Source organism: Rhagoletis pomonella, unplaced genomic scaffold, assembly GCF_013731165.1.
Source record: "Rhagoletis pomonella isolate Grant_MI unplaced genomic scaffold, Rhpom_1.0 Rhpom_scaffold_00002, whole genome shotgun sequence".
In the NCBI taxonomy this organism is placed as follows: Eukaryota; Metazoa; Arthropoda; class Insecta; order Diptera; family Tephritidae; genus Rhagoletis; species Rhagoletis pomonella.
Genome location: NW_023458556.1, coordinates 96,748,921 through 96,771,422, shown reverse-complemented (window position 1 = coordinate 96,771,422; position 22,502 = coordinate 96,748,921).

The window sequence follows — 22,502 nt, the reverse complement described above, 5'->3', positions numbered from 1 at the left end:
GGATTTGCATGAAATTTTGCAAGCAGAGAGCTTATGACCTACAGTGAGAAATAGGCTAATTTTTTGGAAGAGTTGCCACCTGTTAAAAAAGTTTAATTAAATTAATACGCGGAAACGACTAAACGGATTTGCATGAAATTTTGCACACAGATAGCTTATGACCTACGTTAGAAAGTAGGCTACTGTTTTTAAGAGTTGCCACCTGTTAGAAATGTTTAATTTAATTAATACGCGGAAATTAATGAACTGATTTGCATGGAAGTTTTCATACAGATAGCTTATGAGCTAGGCTGAAAAATAGGCTACTTTTTTTAAGAGTTGCCACCTGCTAATAAAAGTTTAATTAAATTAATACGCGGAAAAGTCTGAACGGATTTGCATGAAATTTCGCAAGCAGATAGCTTATGACCTACAGTGGAAAATAAGCTAATTTTTTGGAAGAGTTGCCTCCTGTTAAAAAAGTTTTAATTAAACTAACACGCGGAAACGACTGAACAGATTTGCATGCCATTTCGCACAGAGATAGCTTATGACTACGGTGACCATATTTATGGGGGCCAAATACGGGACAAAAAATAATTTTGCAATTTTTTCCACACAAGCTAACAGATCTTAAAACCTTCTTCAATGATCCTAAGTGTATTAGAGCTGAAAGAGCATCCTTAAAATGACATCTCAAACCTATAGGATATTTTTCTCGAGATTTTTTCTCCACAAAATTTGTTACAAAAAATTCCTTAAATTTTAATACAATAAAATGCAAGTTCGAAGTAGCAAGGATATACCGTTAATTTTTGGATTTATATTTTTTTGACGGTGTTACGCATTTTTTCGTACGAAGTATGTTCGATAATATTTTTAAAAGAGAAGCAAATGAGCAGAACACATTGCACTTGCACCTTATTATAATGAATTTTAATGAGCTACAAACCTTCAAAAGATTCTGATCAAAAAGTTTGAAAGTTTGGTGAAACTTTGCAGAATTAATTTTTATAGTTTTTGCACAAAGTCGGAATTTTTTTTTATATGGTTTTTGTTAGGAAAAAAGCCTTACGTCCATAAAAAAATAAGAAACATAAAATAAACAAAATGAAAATAGCCAAACGTTACTAAATGTCTAGTCCTAATTTATATTTTGGTCACGTATGCATTTTTCTATTCGAATCACAGGCATTCAGATTAGAAACTAATAACTGTTTATGGAGAAAATTACAATCATATACCAACATGATTTAAAACTGATTCATAGACATGCCATTTTAATGGGTTGTTAAGGCATCGAAATGCCGAACACTGAATACGGGACAAATACAGGGCGTGAAAAGGAATACAGAACATTTGGCGTCCCGTATAAAATAAAGAAATTACCAGGACAATTGGTCAAAAAAGAGGACTGTCCCGTATAATACAGGACGGATGGTCACCGTACTTATGACCTACGTTGTAAAATAGGCTACTATTTTAAGAGTTATCACGTATTAGGAAAGTTTAATTAAATTAATACGCGTAAATGACTGAACTGATTTGCATGAAAGTTTGCACACAGATAGCTTATGGCCTAGACTGGAAAATAGGCTACTTTTTTAAGAATTGCCAGCTGTTTTAAAAAGAAATTTTGCTCAAGGATGGTTTATGACCTGGATTGAAAAATAGGCTACTTCCTTAACCGATTTTCCGATCAGAACGAAATTTAGTACGCTTACTACGGATTTCGGAAGGATGGTCTTAGACTGAAAATAAGTCTGGTAACTCAAGGCCCCTTCCATACAAATTGGAATTTTCATATTACATACATATCTCTGGAAGTATTTGTGGGGGAGAACTGAAATGGTATAGTGATATGTATGTCAAATCAATGTTGATTTCATGACATTTCATAGACAAATTAATCAGATTTTATTTTTAATTGGATTAACGATTAATGTTTTAAATTAATTAAACGTAATCGCAGCCAGCGATTAACGATTAAAAAAATGTTATCATTAATCGTACAGTTGACTACGACTAATTAATTTTAATCGTCGAACGCGATTAACATTTTAATCGTTAATCAGATTAACAGTTTGCCAACACTGTGTGAAATCATGTTCATATTCACGGAGAAAAATGGACGTTTTTGGTAAAGAGGCGTAGCACCTCCCATACTAACTGAAAGTTTCATATTGCATATCTCTTCAAATTTTTGGGGTAAAGCACTCAAGCTTGGTATGGAAATACATATGTATGTATGTATGTGAAACTAATACCATACTCATGGAGAAAAATGAGAGTTATTGGAAAAGGTGGTGTGGCAACTCCCATGCAAATTGATTTTTCTATGCTGCATATCTCTGGAGGTGTTTATTGCAGAGGACTGGAACTTGGCACCGAGATGTGTATACAAAATGAATTCCATTCTCATGGAGAAAAATTTGCGTTATTCGAAAAGGGGACATGGTTCCTCCCGTACAAATTTACTGTTTTATACTGCTTATCTCTAGAGGTGTTCATGGTAGAGTACTGGGACTTGGTACTGGGGTATGTAAAATCAATTCTAAATTCATGGAAGAAGATTAGGGTTATAAGAAAAAGGGGCGTGGCACTTCCAGTACACATTTGCTTTTTCTTGCCACATATCCCTGGAAGTGTTTGTGGAAGAATACTGGAACTTGGTATGGAGTTGGGTATACATAATTTATCAATTGCTCATGGAAAAAATGTGAGTTATTAAAAAAGAAGGCATGTCGCCTCCCATACATACTAAAAACTTCTTAATACATATCTCTGGAAGGAAAGAAAATCTCTCGAAGTATTTTAAATTTGTTATGGAGATTTATTTTATAAGTGCCGTACTGACAATAAATTTCATTAAATGGAAAAGGGAGAGCCGGGTTCGGCCTTATAATCTAAAGCTCTCTTGAGGCATTTGCTACAGTAATGAGAACTGGTATTTTATCAAGGCCAGGTTACTAAATTTGAGTTGGAAATATTAGAACCCGCCGTGGCACCTCCAAGAAGGTTACACATTCACGCGTCGTATACCTGGAACCATTTTAAGGTAAACTTAGAGAGATTGATATCTTTCGAATGCCTAGCGCGCAGACGAGATTTTATAATTTCATAGTTTTAAACGGCCTAAATACCTTAATTCGCTTAAAAAATAACGAGCTATAACGAAATGGGCACAGAAATAAAATCTAACATCATTAAATTATTTTTCATATTTGTATAAAAGCGCGGGGTGAAACCCGCGGGTAAAAGCTAGTATATGAATATTTCCGATTTCAGGAATTTTCACTGCACGGATGTCGTTTTGCACGTCTCGGATGCATTTCATATGTAATTAAGAAAGTATATGTATACAAAACATGCACAGCGGTGACAACACATTCACACATACACAAATGCATGGTACATGTTTTTCTGTACAAATGCACTAATCACCCGCTGTGATGTTGGTACAAACTCAACATTTGAAAACTCATTTAAATGTATGGCTGTAGCTGAGTGTGCAAAGACGCTTGATACAATTGGTCGCTGCCAAGAGGGTCTGGGTTCAATTACCATCAGACGGAACAAAATATTAAATTTTTTTGCTTCTTAATTACGAAAAAGCATATGTGCACTTCACAACCACATATTTTATAACGTACATACTCAAATTTAAAACGAGTTGGGTTGGTGCTCCTTCGTATGCGTATTTTTTTTAATTTAGCACGTTTTTTTAATTTTAAAATTTTTTCCATCAGTGCATGGGAAAAATAATAAAATTTCAAATTTTCAAGTCTGTGCACATTTAAAACACAAAAAACTCGAGTTACTTAATTTTACGATTGTAACGAAAAAACAAATTTCGATGAGTTACTTTCGCGGCTTGAAGTCGAAGCCAACAATCGTAACATTAAGAGGTTAGAATGGCCTAAAGATGACTTATTTTTCAAATATTTTTCAATTACAAATTTAAAGGACCGCGGAAATAAAATTTTAAAGACACTACATATTATATTAACAGATCCTGTCGAAACTGTGAACGACGACGAAAAGAAACAATAACTTATGACTATCTACCATAATGACCCAATAAGTGGAGCACATTGCGGACTCAAAAGACTGCAAAAATTCGTACTAAATACTTCTGGAAAAAAATGACCCGTGGTAAATCAAAATTCGTAAAAAGTTGTGAGAAATGTTTATTGAACGAAGTTAGACCCAAAAACAGAGAAGATCTTATTCTTACCTCAACGCCTAGTAAACCTTTTAAAGAAGTAATTATTGACACAATATGCCCTTTGCCAGAAACACGATATGGTAACAAGTTCGCTGTCACCATAATCTGCGATCTCAAAAAATATCTAGTAACTATCGCGATACCAGACAAAAGTGCCAAAACTGTGGCTTCAGCTATTTTTGAAAGCTATATATTAGTATACGGCAAAATGAATTCTATTAGGACCGACTTAGGAACTTAATATAAAAATGAAATTCTCTCAGAGCTTACAAAACTTTCAAATATAAAACACAATTTTTCAACAGCACACCATCACGAAACCGTGGGAACGATTGAAGGGAACCATAGAGTTTTCAACGAATATTTACGCGCAATTTACTCTTTTCGAACTAGTTTTCGGCAAAAAGGCAGCTTTACCGCACGAATTACGAAACGAAAAGATAGACCCGATATATAACGTTAAAAACTATGCGAAAGAGGTCAAATACCGTATGCAAAAATCACATGCAATAGCCAAAGAATTAATTAATAAACATAAAGTGCGTAACAAAGATTTATACGATAGACACTCTCGTCCAGTACAAATTAAAGAAAACGATCTCATTCTAGTACAAAAAGAACCCAGAATCAAACATGAAAATATATATCAGGGTCCCCACGTTGTAACAAAAGTGGATGGTGTTAATATTACTATTTTCGATAAAGGAAAAGATAAAACAAAAACGGTTCACAAAAACCGAATACAAAAAGTCGCATAAATTAGTTTTTCCAAATGATCAATTACATATGAATTTCTATATTTCAAGAAAATGTCAAATTTAACTTAAAATTAATTTTTCACGTGATTTATACAAATAATACATACATACTAATTTTTAAAGCTTCAATACTAGGCGACTGAATTCAAATTGATTTTTTTATAAACATGCGTAATAACTATCATTTTGTGACACAAAATAAGAAAACATACAAGAAAAAGTTTCAACATATACACATATAATACTATAAAAATCATATTTTGTCTTAAGAAACAGGAATATATCTTTAGCTGTTAAAATCATATATTCGTAATTAAAAAGCATACAAATTTATTACTACATTCAAACATGAACACAGTTTTCCAAATAAAATAAATATATATGTTAACGAAATTGAAGTAAATACAAAAATATAAACAAATAAATATATACATGCTTAATTACTTTGCTATTCTAATGTCAAGTAAAATTAAAATGCGAAAATTTATACACATATGTAAGATAACGTTTAGCAGAAAATAAGCAAACTACTAAATTAGGAATACATCAAAAAGAAAAAACAGGAAAAGTAATAGAAACTGTTAACTTAATATATACTTGTTTATTTACATTCTTAAGTAATAAATTAAACTAATTCATTAGTTAATTAGAATAAAATAATAGAGTTAATTATTTCAAGTGGAACATTGTTTTTTGAAACTTTGTAACATAGCTACAAATTGATAACGAACGAGTTAAAGGGGGAAGGAATTGAAATTATAATATTCGTAATAAATATCTCGTTCTTCCTTATCAATTTTTCATTGCCCTTTGAGCAAAAGATTCTTGCAAGTCTGATTACCTTGCAAGAGTCTTTTCTCAAGGAGGGTGATGTAATGTAGTGTTAATTGGCACTACTGTAAAGTGGGTCATATCCCAAATACAAGCGAGCTTACGTTCCACATATACCTACAAGTAGTAAAAAACGAATGTTAATTTTCAATTCGAATAGGACTTAGACAACAAGCGGTCACGCGGAGCACTCAAAATAAAGCAATCGTTAATTAATCTAAAAATATTAGCTGGAGTTTTAACCCTTAATTAGGCGTATGGGGTCTAGGTCATTTCAAGTTGAAAAAAATGTCTTAGAGTACTTGGAGCGTGCTCGCGCTCTTTCTAGCATCCTAACTCCCCGCGGGGTACGTAAATAAGTCGGTGCCAGAACATCGGCGTGTACGCATGTGTCGCTACTCTTTTGAGTCCTGACCCTATACGACCACTTACGTTACATTTTTTTATTTTTTATTTTTGTATCTAAGTTTGAAGTCAAAGTTACGCTTTTCTTTCTAAAAGTTAACTATAATAAAGAGCTTTAATATTTATGACAATACACATTTCGTTTTATTTATTCAGTCACGCCTAGAACATCGTCGCGTACATACATATGTGCCGCTACTCGCTTGAGTGCTGACCCCATGCGACCACTAACGTAACATTTTTTGGGGGAGGTAAGTTTTTAATTTTTTTCTTAAGTTTGAAGTCGAAAATATGTTTTTGATTTTTTAAGTTACCGATAATAGTGTACTTTAATATTTTTGATAATACACACTTGGTTTTTTTATTTTGAAAACTCTTTTTTCAACATTTTTATTGGGGTCACTGGGCGACCCATGCGACTAATTGTGTGATTGTCTTTATGCGCCTAATTAAGGGTTAATTTAAACCGAATGTAGTGGACGCGGTTGATTTGTAAATTCCTAGTTCCCCATAAGTGTAGTTTTCCCGGTTGACTTTGAAGCGAATCCTGCTCAGGCGTGCAAACGCCTCCAAGGAATAGCAAGCTACAGCTCTCCGGATCAGTGCGCAGGGAGCTGAGTGCACCTCATCGAGCAATTGCTAACTCTGCTAGAACTGCGGCCGGCTAAGGAGCCTCCAGTACAAAATATAGCGGCAGTACCGTGTTTGGTCTACAGTCAAGTGTACAATCTTCCAGGTAAGGAACACGGAGGCGCGACAAAAGATTTTATATATTTTCCAAAGCTATACGTGCATAAGAGATTCCTTTCGCCAAGGTAGGTTTGCCATGGAAAGGGAATGAGTCTCCAATATTTATGGTAGGCGTCTGCATCTACTATATTGCAATTTTTTCCATCACTGAAAATATCGTTTTTTATTCTTTCTACAAAATTTATATTTTTTGTTAAATGCCAAAAGCGTATTTTTGTGCCATAGATTGAGCTGTGGTTTAGCGATTTATTTGTTTAGCCTAGGTACCAAGTCCTTTTTTATTATTTGTTGGAAACTGTTTCTTGTGACAGATAGATTCAACTACATATACATTTTTCAGCAAATCATGTTGTCCATAGTAGCTAGACTTTGGATATGCCGTTTGGATCACTCTTTGAGGTTTGTATAGGACCACTAAGCCTATGATTTTCATAGTCTACAGAGTTGTTCAAGGTAATTTGTTATTATATTGTGATGTCTGCTTACTTTAGCAGTTATTTAGCTACCTTTCATGCCACGAAAATTCTTTACCGTTATCTCTCCGGGCTCTTCTTCAGACAGTTCAATGACACGGGATATTATGGGCCGTGATATAAAATGGAAAATTAATAAAACGGGGTTTAGTATGAAAATAGCTTCTACATATTTAAGTTTTTAAAACCCAGTTGTTAGTGTACTTTTTTGGGGAGAATTTATGACACTGCAGCAATCGGAAGCCGAATAACTCCTTATGCACATATAATTATTTTCTATTGAATGTACTGCTGATGTCTGAAACGGTACATAAAATTATACACGAATGCCAACCTAATGTATGGAAAATACTTATAAACCAAGGGCTATAATAATTGCATACCACAAGAAACGTTACCCTTATTTAATACAAAGAAATCGAGGAAAAACATGATGCACATATAATTCTTTTACTAAAGTACTCCTATTATAAAATTTGAATTTTTGCTGCAACATAATCAGCCTTATCATGAGTTTCATTTTCCCCGAACCGGTTCACTTTTCACTTTTGGTTTCCATGGTTTTACTACGAGCGGATGACAAATTTTCGGGTGAATTTTTTTTTAGGCGAAACTCAGGGAAAGGCAGAATATTTACGATATTAGCTCTGATCCAGTACTCCATGAACTTACAGGTTTTTACACAAACTTGCAGGAAGTTACGGGAAAAATGATCCTGTACTCCAAATTCCTCCAAAATCCTGTAAATGAGAGCGATTTTTGGAGAGTTGCGTAGAGAATGAAGTTGCAACTTGCAAGACTTTACCCGAACTTTTTCTTCTAGTAAAATCATGAAAAGTGTCAAGCAATCACTGGTTGACGTTTTTAAAGGAAAAATGATTTTTTTTATCCCGTAATTTTTGTTGTTACTCACTTTTTACTCTCACTTCAGAGAGTAATTTTGCTATTTGACATTTTTACAGGACTTTACACGAAAAGTATTGGATCAGCTATTATATATTCAAAACAAATATTCTTTTGTAATTGGAGTGTGCACATCTACTACCCTGCCCACCTTTACTTCATACACTTCACACTTTTCGTTCATACAACCTTGAAGAAAAAATATAGGGTAGTATATACGAATGATCGGTATGTGTGTATGTGCGAGAGAAACAGAGAAAAACTGCACGCCAGTCATTTCTCTCCTGTGCTAACTGACGCCAATTGGAAATGCCAAGTGAAGCCAAGTCCTTCTCCACCTGGTCTTTCCATCGCAGAGGAGGCCTTCCTCTTCCTCTGTTACCAGCATCACGGCCCGCGTTGAATACTTTCAGAGCAGGAGCGTTTCTGTCCATTCGAACAACATGGCCAAGCCAGCAGAATTTTAATTCGCTGCACTATGTCTTTATCGTTGTAAAGCTCATACAGCCCATCGTTAAATCGTCTGTGGTATTCGCCATCGCCAACGCGTAAAGGTCCGTAAATCTTTCGAAGAATCTTTCCCTCGAAAACTCCAAAAGCCGTTTCATCAGATGTTTTCATTGTCCATGCCTCCGCGCCATACACCAGCACAGGCATGATGAGTGACTTATAGAGTGTGATCTTTGTACGACGCGAGAGGACTTTACTTCTCAATTGCCTACTCAGTCTAAAGTAGCACTTGTTGGCAAGAGTAATTCTCCGTTGGATTTCAAGGCTGACATTATTATTGGTGTTAATGCTGGTTCCGAAATAAACGAAACTTTTTCAAACTTGTAACTGTCGACAGTGACGTGGGTGCCAAGACACGTATGCTCTGACTGTTTGTGTGATGACAGGAGATACTTCGTTTTGTTCTCGCTCACCACCGGACCCATTCGCTTTGCTTCTCTATCCAATCCCGAGAAGGCAGAACCGACCTAGCTCTTGTATTTACCGATAATATCGATGTCTTCGGAATACGCTCTTGTAAAGTATTGTGCCTGAGCGGTTCAGGTCTGCGGCTCTTATTATCTTCTCCAACATCAGATTAAAAAAATCACACGAGAGGATGTCACCTTGGGGATCTAATGGGGGAGTGAAGTGAATCTATAACCTATCCTCCCCAAACTTGGCTTGGTGGTCCCTGTTATCGCTAACGAGGCTCTGTCGACCGATGCGAGGCGGTATATCCTCGCTCAAGGCTGAGCTCCCGTAGTGAGGACTGGACCCTGACTGTACGTGACGTGCATCGACTAACGCTCAGGACGACCAGCACGTGATGGCGGGTGGGCCACTACGTACGGGACCCCAATCTTCGCGTTTGAAAACGCACCGACAAATCCAGAAGCGTCTGTTCCCCAGTGAGGCGGCTCCCTGGTCTGCGTCTGACCCATAGTGGTCTGCCCCGGGTTTGGATGATAGGCGAGCTACTGAGGCAAAAACATTGGCAAGGCAACAGAGGTGCCAATCCGAAAGTGGCGAGTCGAACTCCCAGGATCTTCAAATCCACTCACTGCTAGACTTCTCAGATGAGGAGGATCGCGACTGGGCGGATTCCCTCGCACTGAGCCAGCTCAGTCTGGGGTCTGATGATTCTGAGAGACCGGCTGCAACCGAAGGAGCTAAGGAGCCTCAAGGCAATGCCAAGCCCGACAAGGAGAAGGACAAAGAGCGGAAGAGAAAGATGGGGTACAAAAGCTCTCGTCGAATCCTCGCGAAACTGCGAGAATGCGACCCCGCCACTCTAACGCCAAGGCTCTTCAAAAGAAGCATGCCTACATTGTCCGGGAGTATGAGCGACTCCGTGAGGAGAAAGTCTCGAATGCTTCCGGAAGTGTGGCCGCGGTCTCTGGAAAAGCCACCAACTCCGAAAAAAGGGACGCTGTAACCAAACCCCCTCGGAGGGCGGTAGCAGTCTGCCGACGAAGAAAGCTACTCCCCTGTCCGCTGTTGGAAACAACAAGCCGTCGCAATCACTGACGCCCAAGGTGCCGAAGACCGTGTTATGTGTCCGTCTGCTACCTTTGGAGGACTGCTTGCACCGCTTGCTTACGACCGCGGCGTGTGCACTCGCTCTTTGCACCGGCGCTTCAGTCCGGGGGGTTCATTATCACGGTCATAAACCAAGCAACCGTCTTCCGCACTTACGCCACTAACACGATAAGATTTTGAAATTTGCACACTAGAGAAGAACCGGAAACCTTCTAAAATGATAAGACCTGTCTCCAACGGAAAGCACCAGGATCTCTATAGCCTGCAGCAGTTACTTCGTTCTGCTGCACCTAGCCCACCCTACCATGGCTTTGTGGTTGGTATAAAGCCCCAATTTACTCCCACACTCCCTTCAGAAATTAGACTAGAAATAGGAAATTTACAAATTCATATTGATATTTATTACAATTATTATTATTTAGTACAAGTAAGTATAAAAAAAAGGAAAGAAAAAAATTATTTTCGCAAAATAACCTAATTGTAAAATTCTAATGACAATTATTTATTACTATCCTTATTACTAACATTTTTTTTCAGACTTAAGCTAAATTTAAAACCCTAACCTACCTCAACTTTTTGTTTTATGTGGTCATTGACCCGCGCTGATTCTAATACACTAGATATGTAAATAATTGTATGTACTCCAAATTAAGAGAAACTCACTGGAGCAAACGAGTAGGAAGAAGTTGTGAATACTAAATATGTATGTACATATGTATATATTTGAGTAATTTGTAGAGCTTAGGTTCTCAGACGATCAAACTGCAAGGCGAACCATTTGCGTGTAGCCATATACGTACAGACATACATACATACATATGGTTGCATATACAAAGCAAAGGAAAAATAGTAATAATAAAAAAATAACTTCACTTACATTGCAAGCCGATAAGGCAGTCCATCGCAGCGTTGAAGGCCCTCCATGCGTACGGGTAGCTGCCCATTAGTTTTAGCCCATGTGGGCTACAATATGACACCAAAGAAAAGCAGGTAAGTTATACTTCTTAAGGCGTAAATAAAAGCTAAGATGAGATTTTATATAACTATTACAACTAGTACTTTTTAGGTTTTAACACTTTTTTCCTATGGATAATTTTTGTAATTCAGTTCACTTTACACTTCATAGGGAAGAATCCTAAGGTATGTAAATATTTAGCTATACATATTTTTCGTTTCTTTTCAGTTATTACACTAGTAAATGCCCGCTTGCTTCGCGGCGCCTAATAAGATCTTTTGCGTTGGCCAATTCAAAAATAGCGTTTAAAAGCAAAATCAGTCTGTAAAGTAAACATTTTTAGTTTAAATTGAAACGCCTAAAAAACGGAATCCTCCTCACACATATGCCAAGAATAGTAGCGCTGTGATTCCATATGGAATACTAATCCCTTTCGATGTAATGCGTTTTACCTATGGTCTTATTTCCACCTGTGAGATCTCTGCCAAGCGTGCGTAATATTCTTCTATGATCCTGCAACTTCAGCATTGGTCCGGTGTACCATGTAAGCCAATAAAAATCCTTATACGGAAACTCAAGAGCACAGATGAGCGTTTTCAATTGTAGGAAGGCCAAGAATTCTCGCTGCACCACAGGATGAAAAGTTTTCACGTAAATTGGCTAAATGAGTCGTGTGATCTCCTTTATATACCTACCGTATTCCTTCTTGGACAGATGTCGTCGAGTCTTTCCTTGTTAATTCGCCACTTTTACAATTCGTCTTAATATTTATGAATTGGTTTCTTTGAGTCTTACTGCTGTAATAACGGCCGCCTCGAGCAACTTCGTCAATGGGAGGTAGATGCAAAATCACGCTTACACAGTGTTATGGTCTTTATATGCATACTTAATCGCATCCTTGATTTAGCCATCTGAAAAGTAAATTCGTCTAAGATAAACAAACCCCGTGGGGGTTTCTATATGTTTCGGGTGCACCGTCCTCCATTAGGTCCCTTTAATGCAAAACCTTTGTTTGTCATGAAATGAATACGAATTATGAATTCCAATCAGATTTTATAAAAAAATAAGGATTTTCTAAATACCTAAACTCCAGCGGGTTCATTTGTAGCAAAGGAATTTTTCATAATATAGGTAGTTACGCTGCGAATTTGAACGAAATCTGTTAATAAATACAACTTTTATAAGCAACTCTACTCCAGCGCTACCAGCGTGTAGTAGCCTATAATAGGACCTCCGACAATTTGACTGGGCTTTATTGAGTGGTTTTTGAGTTTAGTCCGGAAAATGGAAATGGCTATCATTTTATGTATGTAATCTTCATTATCCTGAGTTTCGCCCGAGAAAAAATTTACGCGAAAATTTTGATTCTCCCCATAGTAAGACATGGAAACAAAAGCGAAAAGTGAACCGGTTCAGGGAAGATGAAACTCATCAAGGCTGAATATGTTTCGAATGAAAAAAGAATCATTATGAAAGTAATAAACGTTTCGTATGTGTATTAACAAAATAGGTTCATAAATACGGCTTTTATAAATAACTCTACTCCAGCACCACCTAGTGGCTCCGTTTTTGGTAAACGCATTTTCCATTATGCTGAAACTATACCTTTTGAATTTGAAAGAAATCGGTTCATAAATACGACTTTTATAAATAACTCGACTCCCGCGCCACTTAGCGGGTATATTTTTGGCAAACGTGTTTGCCATCATGCTGGCAGCTTACATTTCGAATTTAAAAGAAATCGATTCATAAATACGATTTTTATAAATAACTCGACCCCAGCACCACCTACCGAGTTTTCTGGTAGCCTATAATAGGACCATATATGCAAGGTATAATGTCTGAAAATTTGACCGAAATCTATGCAGTAGTTTTTGAGTTAACTACGAACAACGAAAACGGCTATTATTTTATATATATAGATTTAATTGTATTTTCTTTTCTTTAGGTTTAGGTAAGGGATTGCATGTGCATGTGTTGAATATATTAGATTGGAGTTGACTTCGAAGAATAACTCGAAATTTCAATTAAATTTTCGCAATTAAACAACTTATTAATGTACTCAAAGTACTCAGAAAAACGAATTATAAATAATTATAAAAACCCATTGTGGCAGGAATATTTCGATGATATATATCCACTATATGTCGGAAAATCTCGGTCTCCGGCACGTGGTCCTTCAAGCGATCGAGAAAGCGCTGGCTCCGTAAGAACAAAGTTGGTTATCCGCAAATCCAGAGGTCAGGATGAATATTTGAGTAGCTTCGGTGGGCTAGCATTAACCGTGGAAGCGGATTTCGAAAAACGCAAACTTTTCCCTCCTTTTTTCTCTTTACTTTATTACACTTAATTGATAATTTTTTTAATACCGAGACTGTGCACGCGTTCAGCTAGCTAGCCACCAGAAAAAGGAAAGAAAGATCATCGCGGAAGTTGATCCTAAGCAGCATACTTTCCCGCTACGGTATCGATAATTCGTGCTTAAATGTCATATGCCCAGCTGGACCTTAGGGAAGTTTGAAAGTTATGTTTAATGTGAATAACGAGTACAGTGGTGGCGTGTAATATAAGGGAGTTGAATTTGAAAGTATTGAAACAAAAATTCTGGGAATAAAAATAACAACTAGGAAACGCGTAAATAAGGGTACAAGAAACTCATGTTGTACACTCGGTACACACCCCCCCACCCAAAGTGTTGGTGCGGTGTACGCTGCTTTTATTCTCTTGAAGAACCTTCCTATGAAAGATTCCTCGCTTTTTACTTTCTACATCCTCAATTTCATACATGCAAGTGCCTTTCACTTTAGTGACTTTTGCTTTTATGAACTTTGGTGCTAGTTTCGCGCAAAACTTCCGTGAGGCGTTACTCAGTACAAAGTTTCTTCGATAAACTATATCACCTTTATTAAAAGTTTTATCAGTGCTGCGCAAATTATACCGTTTGGCCTTCCTTATATTTTCGTCGATAGACTTGCGTATAAGTTTTAGTCTATCCATCCTGTCAAGGACGTTTTCGTCTAGCGCTTCCAACCTACGAATCACTACATATTCTTCTGAGTGAGATAACATTTGTTGTCCGAACAAAAAATTGTAAGGGGTACATCCGATGGACTGGTGGTATGAACTGCGCAATGCTTCTGCTATATCTAATAGGTGTTTGTCCCAGTGCGTATGCTCCTCTCTCAGATATGACCTAATGCCAGCAAGAATAGAACGGTTAACGCGTTCACTAGCGTTGGCTTGCGGACTATACAGGGCGGTATAAATGTGTTTCAACCCACGTTCTGTTAAGAGGCTGTTGAATTGTGTGGACCTGAATTGCTTGCCATTGTCACTGAGGAGAACTTCTGGGGTTCCGAAAACCGAAAATACTTCCTCTTTGAGAAAGTTACAAATAAGACACGTATTAAAATTCCTAATCGCTTTCAATAGAGGAAAATTTGTAAGGTGGTCAAGTACGATTACAATCCCGATGTTTCCTTGCCTTGACCTGGGGTACGGACCCAGTAGGTCGATGTACAACTTCTGGAATGGACGCTGGGCGGGGTACTGGATGCACATCGGCGGACGAAGGGTGACATTAGGGGCCTTACTTTGTTGACAAATGTCGCACTGACGAACATAGTCCTTGACATCAACTGTCATATTTGGCCAATAAAAATTCAAACGCAAACGCTCCAGTGTTTTCGCCATCCCACCATGGCATTTATTGGGTGGGCAGTGAGCGTTTTCGATGACCTCGCGGACTAATGTTTTTGGAACCCAAAGCTTCCAATTGAAAGTCTCTCGTTCTGGGTTTCCGTCGGGATGTTCGGTTCGCTTATAAAGGCGGTCTTCCACAATCTGGAGATCGGGTAGGCGGCTTTCATTGCTTCGGGCATAACTTAATAACTTTTGGTATTCTGCGGACGAAAAAGCGGACGACTTCAAATCTATTAACGGGCGGACTTCTACTTCATTTATCTCTTCAAAATTCTGGCGTGAAAGGCTATCAGGCACGACATTTAGTGACCCCTTTCGGTGCTCGATCTTAAATCGGTAACCGTGTAACTTGAGTGCCCACCGAGCTAGTCGACTGGACAAGTCCGTTTGCCGCATAAGCCATTGCAAGCTGGCGTGATCAGTGATGATTGTGAAATCCTGTCCCTCAACGTACGGTCTAAACTTCCTCAGACTCAGAATTGCTGCTAAACACTCTAATTCTGTAACGCTATAATTGCTTTGTACTTTATTGAGTTTCTGAGAGTAGTAGGCAATAGGGACTTCATTACCTTCGTCATCAACTTGCAAAAGCACTGCACCAACACCAAGCTTACTGGCATCGCACTGAATAAGAAATGGTTTCGCGTAATTTGGGCTAGCTAACACTGGCGCAGAACATAGCATTTTCTTTAATTTTTCGAATGAGTCTTGAGCTTCTTCACTCCATGAAAAGCTTTTACCCTTTTTCAACAAGTTAGTCAACGGTGTAGTAATCGTGGCAAAGTTGTCAACAAAACGCCGATACCACCCGGCCATGCCCAAAAAACGTCGCATCTGATTGACGGTTGTTGGCACAGGGTAGTTAGTGACAGCGGAAACTTTTTCCGGGTCTGTATGCAGTGTTCCATCACCCACGATGTAACCCAAATATTTTACCTCCCTGATGCAAAATTTACTTTTGTCAACATTTATGGTTAATCCTGCCTTTCTTAACTGGTGAGCAACCTCGGACAATACGGACATGTGAGTGTCAAAATCTTCGGACACAATTAAGAGGTCGTCTAAGTAAACGAACACTTGATTCTTTAACTGCGGAGGGATGACGCGATCCATCAAGCGATAGAGCGCTTGAGGAGCGTTGCATAAGACAAAAGGCATTACGCAATAACGATAAAGCGGACGATTTGGGACAGTAAAACAGGTATAATCACGGGATTGGTTTGCAATGCGGATTTGCCAAAAGGCTCGACGCAAGTCTAGTGAACTAATATATTTTGACTTAGGTATTCTGCTTAAAATATCATCAATGTGGGGAAGGGGATATGCGTCCTTGACGGTAACGCTATTAACTTTTCTCGAGTCTAAACACAGACGGACTTTATTCGGCTTTTTCACTAGAACAATCGCACTGGACCAGGGACTATTGGGAGATTCTTCGATTACACCAAGTTTCAGCATTTCATCGATCTCTGCGTGGACTAGTTTTTCCACTGCCGGAGATATGTGAAAATATCTTTGCTTAATCGGACGGACATCAGGTTGGCGTTCAATAACATACTCCATCAGTGAGCTTTTTCCTAAGCCTTCCTTCTCAAAGCTAGGAAATCCATTTTTAATTATTTCTAACCTTCGTTGTTGTTCAACAGTTAAAGAAACGGTATTTTCACAAGGCTTTGCATCAAGAATTATTCCCGAAATAATATTTGGAGCTATTTGAAATTTTATCCAAAAGTCGATTCCAAGTATGACCTTCTGCGCCATAAACAAAAGTTTGTAAATGCTTGCGCTTGTTTTTAACATTTTTCCAAAAACCTCTTATACGGAGAGACGAACGGTTACATCGAGGTAATGGTTTAGTATCCTTAAAAATTTGTTCCCTAATCTTATTGTAGTTTTTGAGACGCATTTCATACGGAACTATTTCATGGACTCGTTCAAAGGCGTCAGTTTTCTCCAATCTGTCTGGGCGTTTAAGTGATGTTACGCAATCTGTCTTTTCAGGTGCGCCTAGTCGTATGAGTGACTTATTTACATTTTGTTTTTCTGGTCGTAGCGAGGATTCGACTTTGAGTCCTCGCTCGGTTTGAAGTTTCCCGGGCAGCAGGTTTGACATTTAGGTCTGTATACCTCGGGTACACCGCAACCATAAAAAAAAACTGTCCTGTCTTTTTCACAATCAATATATCGATGACCCTCGCCCCTACAATTCCAGCAAAGCAGTTTGCTGTTAACATGACTTTTAGAAATTTCATGAATTTCACTTTCACACGTTTCAAAATGGTCGTCTTCACACTGTAGCTCGTTTGCAAAGCGACGTGAGTTTTGACGCTGACTTAGGGTTGGGCGCGAGTTAAGGGTTTTACCAATCTCATTCGCTAAACTTTCCCCTTTGAGGCACAATTTCCGCAATTCCGCCAACGAGTTAGTTGGAACGTACAGCAGTTGCTGTCGAACTCTAGGTGTTAAGTTATGTTGCAATATCTCAACAAGCTCGGAATCTGGTAAGGGAGGTTGTAATAGCTCGGCTAACTTCAGAACAGCGTTTCTGAAGTCTTCGAATCTTTCATTAGACGCTTGCTTCCTGCCTCGAATTAGCTCTTTAATTTCAAAATCACTTCTATGCTGTTGAAAGCTGGTCCGTAACGCTTCGCAGAGGCTGGGCCAGGTTATCCGTTCCACTGAACGGCGATACCTCCAGTACCAGTCTTTAGCTTCGTTAATGAAAATACTTTGAACATGCTCGCACAGCAGATTGAAATAACCCCCGAGAGTGTCGATTACTTGGCTTTCAATGCGATATATAAAGCAATCGACAGATAGCTTTGTTGAACCGTCAAACTTGATGTCCCAATTATGAATCAGTTGCGCTACCCTACCCGAGTTTGGGACGCTAGACAAGTCACTGAATCGTAGTTGGTCCAGTTGCCTGTGAAAATTTTGCTGCGAATTATTGGGTAAACTGGGGATTTGTCTAGGCCAATACGGTGTTGAATTATTTGTTTGAGCATTAGTCGGATAGTTGTTTCCAGCAGGGCTAACGTTAGCCGCAGGTGGAGCTGCTTGGGCATTCAAATTAAGCCGACCTAATAAGTTATGTAAATTACTTTCTAGCCTGTCTTCTATCAGCTGGGAAACTCTGTTTTCTAAATTTTCGAAAATTGATGCCTGTCTTGCTGAAACGACCGCAGATACAATGTTACGTAACCGATTTTCTTCGTAATTGTTATTGACGGTTGACCCAGTTGCCACAGGCAGACTTGCTGCTCCTTCAGCTTGATTTGTCTCAGCTTGTGGGCTTAAGGAGGATGTTAATGCCTTATCATTGCTATCATTGTTTTGTTGAGCTACCGTCTGGGATCAGGTACGGGCACCGGTATTTTGATTCAAGTCTCGACTGCTGCACTTGGCCCGACATTGTGGGCAAAAATTGTTTCGTTTAAGCCAATCCAAGAGACAAGTACGGTGAAAGCGATGAGAGCAAGCTGTTGTCAAAACATCGGCACGTTCTACTAAAGTCTCTCGGCAAATCGTACATAATTTTGCTTGTGAAAGCACATACTCGCTGCTACGATGCAAGGGCATTTTGAAAAATTATGAATTGTTTGGCAAAAAAAAAAAATAACAAAAATGTAAAAATTTGAACTTTATCCGAGCAATTCAGTCAAGCGCGTATAAAAAAAAACACAGATATACCCGAACTGTGAGTGATAAAAAGAAAAGCAAACCGAAATCGGAAGGAAGTTCGTTAAAAAAAAATTAAGATAAGAACAAAAGTGTTCTTTCGAATCAGGTCAAGCAGAGGTGTAGTTTACGTTGTTTATTTAATATGATCCTTAATATCATACTTTCGGAATGAAATACATAAAGTAACTAACTACAGAAGTATCAATCCATACCTAAGTATAATTTAACTTGTTTTAAAATAGTAGTTGAATGGAAGGTGTCAAATACCACCGGTATAAAAATCCTCAAAAAAAAAAACGGTTAAAAGACATCACCCAAAATCAATCAGAAGTGAAAAGAAATACGATTAATCACACAAAATGTGCAAAAAAAAAAAAAATCTTAATCAAGATGGTAAGTGAAATCAAAAGAAAAAAATTACGAAACATAAGGACAATGAATTCCAACTATACTAAAAATAAACTAAAACAAAAAAAATGCGTCGTGAAAGAAAAACAAATCTCGAAAAGGAAATGAGAACACAGATAGCACACTCTCCAACCAAGTAAATTGATCCAACTCTCGGTTAGCTAGGCAGCATATAGCTATACTATAACTAAAATTCCTTATAAAAAGTCGAAGTACAAGTTAGCAAAAGTGTGAAATCGAATCGGTTTTTGTTAACTACGGCTATATTCCATCAAAGCGGGCAATTCTCGGGGCATGTAGCCTAGGGAAAAGCATTCCAGCCTCCCAATTTACAAACATAGCCAAGTAACAAAAAGAGACTAACAAAATTTTAAAGATAGTAACTTTGGTAAAAACCTAGCATATAGCCAAATGTTTAAAAATTCCAAAACATAATTACTTTAATCATCCTAAATAAAACAATGTGATATAGACCGGAAGGACAAGTACATATGTTTATGTGGTCATTGAGCCGCGCTGATTCTAATATACTAGATATGTAAATAATTGTATGCACTCCAAATTAAGAGAAACTCACTGGAGCAAACGAGTAGGAAGAAGTTGTGAATACTAAATATGTATGTACATATGTATGTATATATTTGTGTAATTTGGAGAGCTTAGGTTCTCAGACCATCAAACTGCAAGGCGAATCATTTGCGTGTAGCCATATACGTACAGACATACATACATACATATGGTTGCATATACAAAGCAAAGGAAAAATAGTAATAATAAAAAAATAACTTCACTTACATTGCAAGCCGATAAGGCAGTCCATCGCAGCGTTGAAGGCCCTCCATGCGCACGGGTAGCTCTGCTCCATCGTAGTGCTGAAAATTTGATAATCTTTCCCTATTTATTATGCTATATATAGGAGTTAAGAGAGTGGTCAAAGAAAACTTAACTGGCCCTATTGATTTGCACGCCAGCTGTATCAGAGAGTGCAAAAAGACATAGCAGAAAAACAAAAAAACTAGAAGAGAACTAAGATGATTATGTTCTCGGTCTTAGATTACTTTACTTTGACCTTGATCTTGAAATTGAAATAATGCACATCTTAGGAAAAAAGATTAGGAACAACGAAAAATGCATGTCAAAAGTTCAACGTTGAGCGAGATTAGTTTTAGCCCATGTGGGCTACAACATGACACCAAAGAAAAGCAGGTAAGTTATACTTCTTAAAGCGTAAATAAGAGCTAAGATGAGATTTTATATAACTACTAGCTTATACCCGCGGGTTTCACCCCGCGCTTTTATACGAATATAAAAAATAATTTTATGATGTTAGATTTTATTTCTGTGCCCATTTCGTTATAGCTCGTTATTTTTTAAGCGAGTTAAGGTATTTAGGCCGTTTAAAACTATGAAATTATAAAATCTCGTCTGCGCGCTAGGCATATCTTTCGTATCTAAGTTTACCTTAAAAAGGTTCCAGGTATACGACGCTTGAACGTGTAACCTTCTTGGAGGTGCCACGGCGGGTTCTAATATTTCCAACTCAAATTTAGTAACATGGCCTTGATAAAATACCACTTCTCATTACTGTAGCAAATGCCTCAAGAGAGCTTTACATTATAAGGCCGAACCCGGCTCTCCCTTTTCCATTTAATGAAATTTATTCTGTCAGTACGGCACTTATAAAATAAATCGCCATAACAAATTTAAAATACTTCGAGAGATTTTCTATCCTTCCAGAGATATATATTAAGAAGTTTTTAGTATGTATGGGAGGCGACATGCCTTCTTTTTTAATAACTCAAATGTTTTCCATGAGCAGTTAATACATTTTGTATACACAACTCCATACCAAGTTCCAGTATTCTTCCACAAACACTTCCAGGGATATGTGGCAAGAAAAAGTAAATTTGTACTGGAAGTGCCACGCCCCTTTTTCTTATAACCCTAATCTTCTTCCATGAATGTAGAATTGATTTTACATACCCCAGTACCAAGTCCCAGTACTCTACCATGAACACCTCTAGAGATAAGCAGTATAAAACAGTAAATTTGTACGGGAGGAACCATGTCCCCTTTTCGAATAACGCAAATTTTTCTCCATGAGTATGGAATTAATTTTGTATACACATCTCGGTGCCAAGTTCCAGTCCTCTGCAATAAACACCTCCAGAGATATGCAGCATAGAAAAAACAATTTGCTTGGGAGTTGCCACACCACATTTTCCAATAACTCTCATTTTTCTCCATGAGTATGGTATTAGTTTCACATACATACATACATATGTATTTCCATACCAAGCTTCAGTGCTTTACCCCAAACATTTGAAGAGATATGCAATATGAAACTTCCAGTCAGTATGGGAGGTGCTACGCCTCTTTTCCAAAAACGTCCATTTTTCTCCGTGAATATGAACATGATTTTACACAGTGTTGGCAAACTGTTAATCTGATTAACGATTAAAAATTAACGATTAAAATGTGAATCGCGTTTGACGATTAAAATTAATTAGTCGTAATCAACTGTACGATTAATGATAACATTTTTTAATCGTTAATCGCTGGCTGCGATTACGTTTAATTAATTTAAAACATTAATCGTTAATCCAATTAAAAATAAAATCTGATTAATTTGTCTAGTTTGTCCGAGTTTGAAACCAAACACCAGTTATAGTAATTATTTTGTGTTTTACGCTTATAAAAAGCACATATTATAAAAAAATTATAATTATTATTATTAGTAATACATAAACTGGGAACTTTTACAAACCTAGTTTGTAAAACGTTTATTGGTATATATCTTAATGAAAATGCACCCCAAATTGCTTAGATTGATGAGGAAACCCGACTTAGCCATTCCGGATTAACTTGGTTTGTGTGCACAGGGAAATTCCAGCATAACTTAATTAATCACCAAACCTAGTTGATCAAATTAAGAGTTAATGATTAAAAATTAATTTTTTAATCGCGGTTATGATTAACTATTTAGTCAGATTAAAATTAATCATGATTAACTGTAATCAGATTGAATTTAATCGAATTAACTAACTGATTAAAACATCAATCGATTAATGCCAACATTGATTTCACATACATATCACAATACCAAGTTTCAGTTCTCCCCCACAAATACTTCCAGAGATATACATGTAATATGAAAATTCCACTTTGTATGGGAGGGGCCTTGAGTTACCAGACTTACTTTCAGTCTAAGACCATCCTTCCGAAATCCGTAGTAAGTGTACTAAATTTCGTTCTGAACGGAAAACCGGTTAAGGAAGTAGCCTTTTTTCAATCCAGGTCATAAACCATCTTTGAGCAAAATTTTATTTTCAAACAGGTGGAAATTCTTAAAAAAGTAGCCTATTTTCCAGTCTAGGTCATACGCTATCTGTGTG